This window comes from Apium graveolens, chromosome 11 (genome assembly GCF_009905375.1).
Source record: "Apium graveolens cultivar Ventura chromosome 11, ASM990537v1, whole genome shotgun sequence".
In the NCBI taxonomy this organism is placed as follows: domain Eukaryota; kingdom Viridiplantae; phylum Streptophyta; class Magnoliopsida; order Apiales; family Apiaceae; genus Apium; species Apium graveolens.
The window spans coordinates 88,099,102-88,110,965 of NC_133657.1; the positions used below are offsets into that span (position 1 = coordinate 88,099,102).

The 11,864-nt window shown below is 38.9% G+C and overlaps 1 non-coding gene across 1 annotated transcript; it reads left to right on the forward strand.

The window, feature by feature from the left end:
• Positions 1 to 10,688: 10,688 nt before the first annotated feature.
• LOC141699011 (small nucleolar RNA R71) lies at positions 10,689 to 10,795 on the forward strand. The gene has a single exon (XR_012565503.1). It is a non-coding gene; the product is annotated as a small nucleolar RNA R71 (small nucleolar RNA).
• The last annotated feature ends 1,069 nt before the right edge of the window (positions 10,796 to 11,864 follow it).

Below are 11,864 nucleotides of genomic sequence, written 5' to 3' on the forward strand. Positions count from 1 at the left end.
GACAATCCTGATTGTCATGCTAGTTCATTTTCAATTGTCTTGCTGATTTAATGCAGATTTTAATCCAATTTAAATTCTGAAAATTCCTAAAATTAATTCAGAATTAATTAATCAATTAATTCAATTAATTAATAAATTATTCTTCGCAGATATAATTTATTTTCTTAATTAAATTAGATGACTTAATTAATTAATAGAGAATTAATTCTAGTCTTCAACAGCACCCATCCTTCTGCAGATCTTCTGAAAATCACTGAAAATTATGAAACAATTCCACCACTTCAACGTTGACACTCGATGTACTGTCTGGTTCATGAGTGACTAACTTCCGTGACGTTTCTTCATGTCTTGACTTTGATACTCTGATTTTCTTCAGATTAAATCCTTGTAATAAATGATACCCTGACGAGATCTCTGTCACTTGATTAAATCCACGATCTTGATTTATATCACTGAGGCATGATCAAATTCTTGAACTTCTTCCAGTGAATTAACTCCTCAAGTCTGTAGATGAACCTTGTTTCTGAATCCTTTGACAGATATTACTTTGCGAGATCTCTCTGACGGTCGATCCACTATTTACTTATTACATTCTTATTTGAGTTGAGTTGAATCCTCGAATATACAAATAGGCCTATGACATATGACTTACAATCTCCCCCTATTTGTTTGTTAGACAATAACACACAAATACCTAGAGGATAACTCAACTAACAAATAAGAAAAAGATATAAACATACATGCAAAGTAAATAGCAGAAAAGTTCTGGATGAGATTTAACATTTTCCAGATTCCAAGTAGATGTTCCTCTAGACTGAACATATCTTCAAGTAGTTCCATCTTCATTTGTACAACCACATTTCCTGTTGAGAAGCCCATATCTCTTGCTTCTCCCCCTATGAGAATCAACTGATTAAAGAAGATCACCTTCGTTTTACCACCTCTCCCGTACAATAGGATCCGCAGATAAAAACCAATGGTACTCCCCTAACTGCTTCTTCCCTTACTAGGAAATCACCTTGTGTTTACCACCTCTCCCGTACAATAGGATCCGTAGTTAAAAACAACAATGGTGTGGTGTAGTGTACATTTTTAGGATCTTTTTCTTCCTCCCTGCTATTTCTCCCCCTTAGTTGAGGAATCCTCCAAACTATTACTTAAGCTTTTATCTCCCCCTTAAAGAAGGAATGTATGCCGTCGTCTGAAGGAGTTCTCATATTTCACTTGGTTGGAAAAGAAATAACAAGTGTTTCTCTTTCTTCCTCACTGTGAGTGTGTGATCCTGTTTTAGTGTACCTCACATGTGTTTCACTCTTCTCTCCACTCGTGTTTACACTCATTCTCACAAGTGTATCACTCTTCTCTCCACTCGTGTTTACACTCATTCTCACAAGTGTATCACTCTTCTCTCATAGCTCCATAATCCAGCTGTACCTGCAAGGAAAATCACCTTAGCCATCCTTAAGGAGGTCACGGGTGGTGCAATGGGAGTTCACAAATCCCCATCCTTGTTAAACTCGTCAGATAAATCTGAGTCATAATCTACAAGTTGCTAGTTTCCCTTTTAGGGTTCCAGATTTGAATTCTGGGAAGGTAAATAATGATCCAAAGAATTTAGCATAAAGATCAAAGTTCCCTTCTAATATCTGTGAAGACATTTCCTTGTGACTTATCAGGTAATATCTGAATCATTGTCAATAAGTTGCCGATCTGCACCTATGTCAGATCCACTATCCGCAGATGCATCCAGGGGATTTAAGCCTGGGGAGGTAGACACTGACCACTGACATATGGCTTTTGGATCAGTATCCTCTCCTAACACCTGTAAAGGCAATTGGTCCACTAACGAACCTTGAACAATCGAATCTGACCTTAAAATGGTCGAAACTCTTGTTTCCGTCAACTCATCCTTTGTGTGTGTAACCTCTCCTTGTGCATCAAGAATTGTTTATGTTTGAAGTGGTGACACTACATCGGATACCTTGGCCGACAGGCAAAATTCAATAGACGCACCCTGTTGAGAGAATGAATCTAGTAACTGTTTTAGTGCCTTTTCAGCCATTACATCTTTTTGAGAAGATGTATGGGGGCTAGCAGTTGTCTCGGTTTAAATACTACTCATTTATGTATGAGACAGAGCTACTGGGTTGACTACAGAACCTTCCTTATGTGGTGCACTAAGGCACTATCTCCCTTACGCTCATTCATACTACATTTAGTGGTAAGAGAGTGTTGGTTGGTTCTGTTTCTGTGTTTGTCTTTACAGTCTGGGATAGACGTTGTGGGTTTTCAACCTCATGACTGTCAATGAAAGAAAGTCATTGGAGACTGAACCTGTATCACAGAACATAGAGCAATATAGAGAGATAAAATGATTTACAATAGTGATTTCAAAAGATTTTACATGAAATAAGAAATCACTAATGTAGAAAGAAGTTTAATTTTTGTTTTTCAAAATGAATGAGTTTTTGATAAAACATTGATCACTTAGGGTAAAGTCTAAGTAATTCTCATTCATGTCAAAAGCTTACAAATATCTGCAACATAATGTTAACAAGATATCATTGACCGATACTTGTCAAGTACTTTAGATACTAATTGTTATGTTGCATAACCAATATACCACTGCACATATAAAACAATATGATTGTGCTTAGTGATAAGATAGTTATTAATATGACGACTCTACTTATTCATATAAAATTATAACTTCTGTTAGAGTGCCATACCATGTCCTTGACGATTGCTTGAGCAGTGTACTAGTTCATACCAACCTGAAGTGAGATTGTGAAGAAGAAATTGCATAGTCCAATAGATCTGCAGCTGCAAAGTCCATGAACTGTGGTGCATTGACTTCCTCTTTTGACTTACCAACCAGGAGTACACTTGTACACATCTTACTAGAGTACAATTCCAAGTGTAATGTACAGCAGGTGTCTGATATGTCGTAATATTCTCAAGTCTCGTCACTGGTGCTATATGTTAGATACTGCTTCCTGATAATAACCTAGCACAATATACAAAATTACAATGATAACATTCCCAGCTTGCAAACAGCCATATCCCTCAGATAAACCTTTGCTGTTATCTCCAAAGGTAACCAGGGGGCCAGCTTTCTCAATCCTCATTTGATAGCAGGGCTCTATCTCCGGTCATATGTCTTGATGATCCACTGTCAAGAATCCACACTACCGGTTACACCTGTTTAATGCCCTGCACTTCAAATGGATTAGACCTTCTTCGGAACCCAAACTTGGTTGGGCCCGGCATACTTGTAGAACTGTCCTTTGTTAGGAAAAACAACATTTTTAATTTTAATTGTCTCAACTTTCTCAATGACTGAACATTTGACCTTGTAAACAGCCTTAACAAATTTCTGTTTAAGCTTAGGCACAAATGTCTCCTTTCTAGCCTTAGAAGGACTGGCAGTCTTAGACCTATCATGCTTCTTGTTATTCACATGCTGACGAGGAGTAGTCTTATCATTAGACACATGCTTACCATTAAAATAAGCATACATCATATTAAAATCACAAGACATACAATTAGAAACACCACATGCTTTATGAGAGTGATTAACAGCAGGCAATTTATGCATGGTAGATATGGCATTATTGTTATCCAACTCATGTGTGTCTGAGTTAGTCTTAGTTGCTTTCACAACTTTGACTGGAACTTTCGACTCACTTGACTTGGAAACAATCTTCTCATTAGCATGATCCTCAGCACGTATTTCTTCTTGAATAACAGAAGAGGTCGCATCAAATGGTTCAGCAATTGATACTTTATAGAGGGGTTCATCAACACCCTTAAGCACATGTGGTACTTCCCTCCCTTTAGCACAGACATGAGGAGGGGAGTTTATGCCTAATTCTCCAATAGCAGCATTGTAATCATAACCTATTCCAGATGTTTGATTAACAGCTTGCTTACTGTAGAACTCTTTAGCCTTCGAACAAGAATTGAAGTAGGCTCTAACCTTAGTCTCAAGACCGGTGATCTTGTCTTTGAGAATAGTTTCGAGTTTTCTATAACAGTCAACTCTATTCTCTAGAAAAGATACCTGTTCTTTTAATTTGTCTTGATTAATGTGCACAAGTCTTAATTCATTGACCTCTTTCTCAAGGTCTGTGATCTGTAAACTTAACAGTTCATTATCACGACGTGCACAATCTAAGTTACCTCTTAGATGATAAACCATTTCAGCATCAGAAAGTTTTACCTCTATTCTTGACGATGAAGCTTTTCCATCAATAGCCATAAGAGCAAGATTTCCTTCATCTTCATCTTCACTGTCAGTATCATCCCAGCTTCTTCCCTTTGCCAGATAAGCCCTTTCAGAGTTCTTTCTTACTTGCTTTGGCTTCCTACATTCTGTGGCAAAGTGTCCCAACTCATTGCAGTTATAGCATCTAATGGTGCTTCGATCAACCATCCCTGTTTTGTACCCACCACTGCTGGTGTTAGAGGATGAAGATCCACCTTTCTGGAATTTGTTGTAGTTGGACTTGTACTTAAGCTTGGGATTCCTCTTGAATCTGACATGGGAGAATCTCTTGACAATTTGGGCCATTGATTCATCTTCCAATTGCTCCAGCTCTTCCAAGGAATAAAAATCATCACTTGATTGATTTGTAGTAGGAGGATCATATTCTGCTACTAACTCATTTTCCTCACCCTTGGAAAACTGTACCATTCTTTCTAACTGTTGAGATTGTTGTTGTTGTTGACCTTCAGCTACAAGTGCAGTAGATGTGCTGACCATTCTATCCTTCCCGTAGACTTCCTTCTGTTGAATCTGCTCCAACTCATAGGTTTTTAACACTCCATAGAGCCTGTCCAAAGAAATCTCACTCAGATCTCTAGCTTCTCTAATGGCAGTGATTCTATGTTCAAGATGAGCTGGCAGTGTTAAAAGGAACTTTTTGTTGACATCCCTGATTGAATAATACTTTCCATTGATGTTCAGGTTGTTGATCAACGCATTGTACCTCTCAAACACTTCAGTAATTCCTTCTCCTGGATTTGATTTGAAATGTTCATATTCAGAGGTTAGGATTTCCAACTTGTTCTCCCTAACTTCCTATGTGCCTTCATTAATCACCTCAATAGTTTCCCACATGTGTTTGGAATTTTTACAGTTCATCACATGTCTGTTCATCAAGGGATCAAGGGAATCAATTAATATTAATTGAAGGCTGGCATCCAAGGAGGCTTCTTCCTTCTCAGCAGGAGTAAAATCTTCAGGCTCTTTTGGATAGGTTCTAGCTTCAGTAGTCACCACACCATCTATTATTACCTCCGGTTCAATAACCATCGGAGTTTTTATACCCTTCTTTAACAAGTTTGAATATTTGGGATTTGCAACTTGTAAAAATAATAGCATCTTCTTCTTCCACATGATATAATTCTCTTTATCAAATTGTGGAATTTTAACGGTTCCAACTTTATGTGAAGTCATTATGAATTTTTGAATAAATAAAAATTCAAGGAGTTGAAAAATCACAAAAGTCTAGGATCTTGATTTGTTCGTTAATCAGAAGGCTCTGATACCAATTGTTGGGTCCCAATGTGTTTGTAGAAGGGGGGGTTGAATACAAACAGTACCAAATAATCGAATAAATGCGGAATAAAAAATATGAAACAAAATTCAAGTTAAATAAAAATATTATTAAACTTGAAAGGTGTTACAACAACTGTATCGATTACAAGGTATTAATCTCAAATCAATTATCACAAATCTAGAATAAATTCGACATGAACTTTTTCTATTTTTGCAATAATTAGAATCAAATGCTAAACGCGATTTGAGATTAAGTTCTAGGGATTTTGATCCGCTAGATTGTTACACAAGAACAAGATAAATAATTCTAGTGGTTTGGATTTAACATTAACAAACTAGAATTTTGATCTTGATGTAAGCAGAGAAGAAAATAAAATGTTTAAAGGCGGCTGCTTTTTTTTCTTTGTTCTTGTATTTTTTCAGTCTGTTGGATGGATGATTGAGTTGAATGACTCTCTGCTTCTTTTTAATCAACAACCGAATAGAATTGAATTGGCATGACAATCCTATAGCTGGCAAGACTTTCGGTAGGACAATGGATTGAACTAGCAAGACAATCTGAATGAACTAGCATGACAATCAGAATGAACTAGCAAGACAATCCTTCTCCTAGTGTAACTTTCGGTGAGACTATTGAAAATGGCCTAGCATGACAATCGGTATGACAATCCTGATTGTCATGCTAGTTCATTTTCAATTGTCTTGCTGATTTAATGCAGATTTTAATCCAATTTAAATTCTGAAAATTCCTAAAATTAATTCAGAATTAATTAATCAATTAATTCAATTAATTAATAAATTATTCTTCGCAGATATAATTTATTTTCTTAATTAAATTAGATGACTTAATTAATTAATAGAGAATTAATTCTAGTCTTCAACAGCACCCATCCTTCTGCAGATCTTCTGAAAATCACTGAAAATTATGAAACAATTCCACCACTTCAACGTTGACACTCGATGTACTGTCTGGTTCATGAGTGACTAACTTCCATGACGTTTCTTCATGTCTTGACTTTGATACTCTGATTTTCTTCAGATTAAATCCTTGTAATAAATGATACCCTGACGAGATCTCTGTCACTTGATTAAATCCACGATCTTGATTTATATCACTGAGGCATGATCAAATTCTTGAACTTCTTCCAGTGAATTAACTCCTCAAGTCTGTAGATGAACCTTGTTTCTGAATCCTTTGACAGATATTACTTTGCGAGATCTCTCTGACGGTCGATCCACTATTTACTTATTACATTCTTATTTGAGTTGAGTTGAATCCTCGAATATACAAATAGGCCTATGACATATGACTTACAGAATATCATCCTTCCTTGACAAATTTCCCACTCTTTGGCAACGATCACACCTTAAAACAAACTGATGAGCATCCTTGAACAAAGTAGGCCAGAAAAAACCTGCTTGCAGAATATGAGCTGTCGTCTTCTCACCTCCATAGTGTCCACCATAAACCGTGGAATGGCAGTCTCGTAATATCCCCTCCGTCTCACAGAATGAGATACATCTCCTGATGATCTGGTCAGCTCCCTGTCTAAACAAATATGGTTCATCCCACATATACCACTTCACCTCATGCAGAAACTTCTTCTTTTGAGCGGATGTCAAATTAAGAGGCATTATATTGCTGACAAGATAGTTTACAATATCTGCAAACCATGGTTCTTCCTCCTGAATTGCAAATAACTGCTCATCCGGAAAAGCTTCATTGATTAACGTCCTATCTTGTGAAGTAGAATCGGGATTCTCCAACCTAGAGAGATGGTCAGCTACTTGATTCTCAGTACCTTTTCTATCTTTGATCTCTAACTCAAATTCCTGAAGTAAAAGCACCCAACAAATGAGTCTCGGCTTCGAATCCTTCTTAGAAACCAGATAGCGAATAGCTGCATGATCAGTGAATACTGTTACTTTCGTACCAAGTAGATAAGATCGAAATTTCTCAAAGCCAAAGACTATAGCCAAAAGCTCCTTCTCAGTAGTGGTGTAGTTCAATTGGGCACCATTTAAAGTCTTACTCGCATAGTAGACCACATGGAAGAGATTTTTCTTGCGCTGTCCCAGAACTGCACCTACCGCATAATCACTCGCATCACACATCATCTCAAACGGTTCTGTCCAATCTGGTGCTGTAATAACTGGTGCAGTGATCAAACTCTTCTTGAGAGTCTCGAATGCTGCCAAACATTCATCATCAAATTTGAAAGGCACATCTTTCTCAAGCAAATTGCACAACGGCTTAGATATCTTTGAAAAGTCCTTGATGAATCGCCGATAAAAACCCGCATGACCAAGAAAACTACGGATTCCTTTCACAGAATTGGGTGGGGGAAGATTTTCAATGACTCTCACCTTGGCCTTGTCCACCTCCAGACCCTTGCTAGAGACCTTATGCCCAAGGATAATGCCTTCACGCACCATAAAATGACATTTCTCCCAATTAAGCACCAAATTAGTTTCCACGCATCTTTTGAGTACGGCGCGCAGATTATTCAAACATTCATCATATGAGTGTCCAAAGACGGAGAAGTCATCCATGAACACTTCGACGTTATTTCCAATCATGTCAGAGAATATAGCCATCATACATCTCTGAAAGGTGGTCGGGGCGCCACATAACCCAAACGAAACTCTACGAAAAGCAAATGTTCCAAATGGACAAGTGAAGGTAGTCTTTTCCTGATCCTCTGGTGCAATACAAATCTGATTATACCCGGAATAACCATCCAGAAGACAAAAATACTCATGACCCGCTAATCTGTCAAGCATTTGATCAATAAATGGAAGGGGGAAGTGATCCTTCCTTGTGGCTTTGTTCAATTTTCTATAATCCATGCATACTCTCCATCCTGTAACTGTTCGAGTAGGGATGAGCTCATTCTTTTCATTTGCGACCACAGTGATACCTCCCTTCTTAGGTACACATTGTACGGGGCTCACCCACGAGCTGTCAGAAATAGGATAAATGATGCCTGCATCTAGCCATTTCAGAATTTCTTTCTTCACCACCTCCTTCATGATGGGATTCAGTCTTCGTTGTTGTTCCACAGTTGGCTTACTACCTTCCTCTAGCAGAATTTTATGCATACAATATGAAGGACTTATCCCCTTGATGTCTGCTATGGTCCATCCTATAGCCGATTTGAATTCTCTCAAAATCCTTAAGAGCTTGTCTTCCTCACTACCTGAAAGGTCAGATGAAATAATAACAGGTAACGTAGATGAATCACCTAAAAAAGCATACCTCAAGTGTTCAGGTAATGGTTTGAGCTCCAAGGTAGGTTCTTCCTCTATTGATGGTTTGAGCTTCCCTTCAGCATTCTTAAGGTCAGAAGTACCAAGAGATTCAAATGGTATGTCCAGCTTTCGCTTCCATGGAGAAGCGTTCAGATATTGTAATTGCTCGTTGCTATCTTCATCATCGCTGTCAAAATCCCCCAATAAGGCCTTTTCCAATGCATCAGACATTAGCATGTGCTCGAGTTCCGAAGTAACCGCGGAATCAATCACATCCACTTTTAAGCACTCCTCATCTTCTGTAGGGAATTTCATTGCCTTGAATACGTTGAAGGTCACATCCTGATCTTGGACCCGCATAGTAAGTTCCCCTTTTTGCACATCTATCAAGGTACGGCCAGTAGCCAAGAAAGGCCTCCCCAAGATTATGGGAATCTTCTTATCTTCCTCAAAATCCAGAATAACAAAATCTGCTGGAAAGAAAAGCTTATCCACCTTGACGAGCACATCCTCAACTATGCCCCTTGGGTAAGTAATGGAACGGTCCGCCAATTGTAGCGACATGTATGTGGGTTTTAGATCAGGCAGATCCAGCTTTTTAAAGATCGACAACGGCATCAGATTAATGCTTGCTCCCAAATCACAAAGGCACTTGTCAAAAGTTAGATTGCCAATGGTGCAAGGAATGGTGAAGCTTCCTGGATCTTTCAGTTTTGGTGGTAACTTTTGTTGCAGAACAGCGCTGCATTCTTCCGTGAGAGCAACGGTTTCAAGGTCATCCAGTTTCACCTTCCTTGAAAGAATAGTCTTCATAAACTTCGCATAACTAGGCATTTGTTCCAGAGCCTCAGCGAAAGGTATATTGATGTGAAGTTTCTTGAACACCTCCAGAAACTTCCCGAACTGTCTATCCAGCTTTTGTTGCTGCAATCTCTTAGGAAAAGGTGGTGGAGGATAGAGCTGTTTCTCCCCTATATTAGCCTCAAGTAGAGTGTGTTCAACAGTAGTCTTCCTTGGTTCCGCCGCTTTCTCCTTTTGCTTAGATTCTTCTTCTCTAATTTCAGCTTCTACTTCTTTTGCCTTTTCAGCCTCAGCTACTTTTCCAGACCTTAAGGTAATAGCCTTGACTTGCTCTTTAGCTTCCTTCCTGCCTGGTACTTCCGTGTCACTGGGAAGAGTGCCAGGTTGACGATTGAGCACTGCATTGGCTAATTGACCGATTTGATTTTCCAAGGTCTTGATAGAAACCGCCTGACTCTTGCACAACAGCTTAAGTTCCTCAAAATCAGCACTAGTAGGTGCAGCTGCACTTCCCTGTTGAGGATATGATTGCCTTGTAGCATACTGCTGTGGTTGCTGGAATCCAGGTGGGTTAAACTGTTTACTCACTCCTTGCTGATATGGTGGCTGAATAGCATTCTGATTATTCCCCCAGCTGAAATTTGGATGATTTCTGTTATTAGGATGATAGGTCACTGGCACAGGCTGCTGTTGTCGCTGATAATTATTCACATACTGAACAGATTCGTTGACAAGAGAACACTGATCCGTAGCATCAGAACCTGCACAAAGCTCACAAACCATAGCTATTTGATTAACTCCATACGTAGCCAGAGAATCAACCTTCATTGATAGCGCTTGGAGCTGGGCTGCAATAGCGGTGGCTGCATCAACTTCCAGAATACCTGCGACCTTGCCTGACGTCATCCTCTGAGTTGGGTTTTGATGCTCATTTGCAGCCATCGTCTCTATAAGATTATACGCCTCAGTATAGCTTTTAGCCCATAAGGCTCCTCCAGCTGCTGCATCGAGCATGGGCCGAGATTGGGCCCCCAAACCATTATAAAAACCAGTGATCACCATCCAATCCGGCATTCCATGATGTGGACATTTTCTCAACATTTCCTTGTAGCGTTCCCAAGCCTCGCACATAGATTCTGTAGGTTGATGCGCAAACTGAGTAAGAGCACTCCTCATAGCAGCAGTCTTTGCCATTGGATAAAACTTCACCAGAAACTTTTGCGCAAGATCTTGCCACGTAATGATGGACCCAGCTGGTTCAGAATGTAACCAGTCTTTAGCCTTATCCCTCAGTGAGAATGGGAAAAGCCTCAACTTGATAGCCTCGTCAGTCACGCCATTATACTTAAAAGTGCTGCAGATCTCGACAAAATTCCTTATGTGCATGTTGGGGTCTTCAGTTGCCGCTCCTCCAAAAGAAACAGAATTCTGCACCATCTGAATAGTGCCCGGCTTGATTTCAAAGGTGTTAGCTTGAATAGCCGGATGAAGGATGCTTCACTGAATGTCATCAATTTTAGGCCGAGAAAAATCCATAAGAGCTGGATCAGCTTGAACAATACGATCTCCTATGTTTACTGGTTCTTTCTGCTCAGTCCTGAATCCGAATCCTCAAAATCTAACTTCTCCGGAATATCAAGAACTTCGTCTGTCTCCTCAGCTGTATCTAAAGTCCTCTTGCGAGCACGAGAACGAGTTTGCATAAACGCTTGCTAAAGTACCTGAAACACAACCGAAAAGAGTAAGTAACTACTACGTCCTAATCACTGAGTCCTAATGACCAATGATGGTAAGTACATAAACTAAACAAATACGCCGAGTCCCCGGCAGCGGCGCCAAAAACTTGTTAGGGCGATAACACGCACTAATATTCACGCAAGTATACGCGTTCGCAAGTAATATAGAATACTTTCTAGTTCGTTCCCTCAGAGACTCAGACTAAATTATTGTCTAATTAAACTCACTCACCAATGTATGATTACTTCTCAATGTTAAGATAATAACACTTAAAATTGTTGATTAAATATTAACTATAATTAACTACTCAATTAACCACTTAACTAACACTTCAATTTATCAATAATAAAACACTCATGAGATCACAACTTCATTATTACTTCCTTCTATAGCCATTGTTATTACCTTTAGCATGTGACAGTGATGACATTAATCGAATAACACGAAACTGATAAAAGCCAACTTTCATTGTACTAATACCATTCTACCAAGCATCCACAATTAAGATAGA